The sequence below is a fragment of the Natator depressus genome, chromosome 7 (genome assembly GCF_965152275.1).
Source record: "Natator depressus isolate rNatDep1 chromosome 7, rNatDep2.hap1, whole genome shotgun sequence".
Lineage (NCBI taxonomy): Eukaryota > Metazoa > Chordata > Testudines > Cheloniidae > Natator > Natator depressus.
The window spans coordinates 98,893,874-98,896,373 of NC_134240.1; the positions used below are offsets into that span (position 1 = coordinate 98,893,874).

Here is a 2,500-nt window from a genome sequence, read left to right on the forward strand (position 1 = left end):
TGAAAATCAGATTCCAGATATGTAAATTAAAACCACTCGACAAACACGCCATTTTTAACATAGAATTTAACTGGTGTGTGTGTTACACACATAGGTGAGAATAGCTTCTCCAATATATGTTTTGCTAACTTTTAAGACCCAAAACTAAGAGCAGATGAGTCTTTAATTTTTCCCTTCCCCAGCGGGAATAACGGGCTACTCCATTCGGCACACAGATCTAGGATTCCTCCCACCCCCTCAGATTTCAGTCTTCCTTCCCCACCTCCCTAAAAAGTTTATACTTATCTTGACAAAAACAGGATTCGATTTAAATGTCTCCAGTAGTCAAATTGTGTGATTTCCTTTGAGAGAAAAACAGATCTGACAGGCAAACTACTATCACTCTGACAAAGACGAAGGCGTTGTACTCTTCAATACTTATTTCAATAGGTTACAGAGAAGCCCCTTTTAAACTCTGGAGCGCTCTTGAGTTGACAATGTGGTTTTATTTCCTTTGTATAGACCAGCTAAATGTTTTCGGAAATCGCTGTAGCGGTCTAATTAAGAGGCTGATACAGGCAGCTATAAGTTTGGAGGCTGCTGAATAAAAGAGTACAGAGGCTACATTTTAAGTACACTTTTATTGTTCATTTAGCTTCGTACCTTTGCAGTACAAACAGTGCTGAAAATAAAGGCTTTTAATCTCTCTTCACTGACGGGAGAAAAAATAGCCCAGTAACTGATCAAAGAGTCAATGGCGCTGAACCGACAGTTTATGGATTTCTGTTTGTGCTACAAAATAAAAAATAAATCACATATAAATACGGGGATTCATCAGAGGAGGAGTAACAATCGCCAGAAGTGATATGGCACGCTGCAACAACAAACATTTGCAGCCACAGAGACTGCTTGTTATGTCTGCGGTGACATATATTACTTGTGTGTTTTCAAAACAATACCTGTCTATAAGGCTATAGGTTACCGTTGCAACTGGGCCATCTTTCTCTTTAGTGACTAGTGCTAGCTATGCGGGCTTTAATTTAAAATAACAATGGTAATAACCATGGGCCTGTCAACACACAACTGGAAATAAAGTAAGTGTCAAAGTGGCTGAGGAGGTTAGAGGGCACTGGTGATATCATGGCCACTGGTGATATAGTTTCCAGAGGGGAAGCCATGGCGAGGATTAGATCTATTGCTTTTTTTTTTTTTTTTTTTGGCAAAGCGGGACTTGGTGGAGAATCTCTTTCCCAGCCCCACCTTCGTTTTGGAGGCGCGCAAGGCTAGGGAGCGTGCACGGCAGCCGTGGGACTGGAAGAAAGTGCTCTCGTGGCTGGGCAGGAGCAGACTGTTCAGGCCCCTGCAGCATTAGGAGCAGGGGAACAGGAAGCAGAGGCGGCGGTGGCTGGCCGCCTTAGGAGTAGGGAAGCTACAGCCGCTTTAGAGTGGTCTCTTTAGCGTGGTGGGGGGAAGCGGCGCGCGCGGGAAACCTCTCCAGAGGAGCCGGGAAGGGGAGGGGGCGAAGCAGCGTACGAGGACAGGGCTCTCTCCAGGGGTGTCTGGGGGAGGGGGAGGGGGAGAAGCGGCGAGCGCGGAAACCCTTCTCCACAAGCCGCCTAGTGCAGCCAGGCTGCTGCTCAGAGAGTCCGGTCAGGCACAACGTCCCCCAGTCGAGCAGGAGACGGGAGTGGAGGGGAGAGAGCGCACCTATAGCTCCACGCCATCTGTTAGAGCCTATGCTCAAAACCCACTCAACCGTGTTCCCAGACACTGCCTTTTTACCCAAGAAAAATCATTGTTAGCAGTTTCAAAATAAACACCAGATTGCCCATTAGCACTTTCTTCCCAAATATCATCCAATAATAACCATATTGCTGCGCACGCTTCTGGGATTCCTCAGGGCGTTTAGACACTTCTGTTTTTTTCAGAGAATGCTTCTCTAACTACTTCAAAATGCACCGTAACCTGCTCTGCAGACGCTATTTAGACGCATGCCTCATAAAATATAAGCAAGCCCCCCACAGCAGCTTGGTGTGCCGCGATGGGCAAGCCAGGCAGAGTCCTTTCTCTCTCTCTCTCTCTCTCGCACAAAATGCTGCTCACACTATGTCTGGTCAGCCTAATGCAGCATTATTAGTTGTGGCGTTAAAAGTATTGACATTAGCAGAAGTGTTGTCATGCCACATTTACGTTGTTGCTTCCAATACCCATATCGTTTAAATGATGCAATAATATTATTGCTTTTGGAAAAATAACAGGCTTGGATCACAGTCTCTGCATGAGCAATAGCAATAAAGCACTTGTAATGAGCAAGTAACAAGCTCCAAACTTAACAAAAAATATGCAGGCTCCGTTCCTAACTGCAGAGAATTGTCGAAGGTCCGACTTAAAGGCTTTAGTTAATAATGTTGTAACTGAAACTTTTGGAAGCTAGTGCTGTCCAAACGGCACTTTCCTGTGTCCAAAACCAAGGCAAGCTTTGTGCATTAGCTAAGGTTATGACAATAATGTTTCTTTTGGT

General features: G+C 45.2%; 1 protein-coding gene across 5 annotated transcripts in view; it reads left to right on the forward strand.

Annotated features, from left to right (window-relative positions):
- EBF3 (EBF transcription factor 3) overlaps positions 1 to 2,500 on the forward strand; it is a 130,149-nt gene that overhangs the window by 3,316 nt on the left and 124,333 nt on the right. The window lies entirely within an intron of this gene.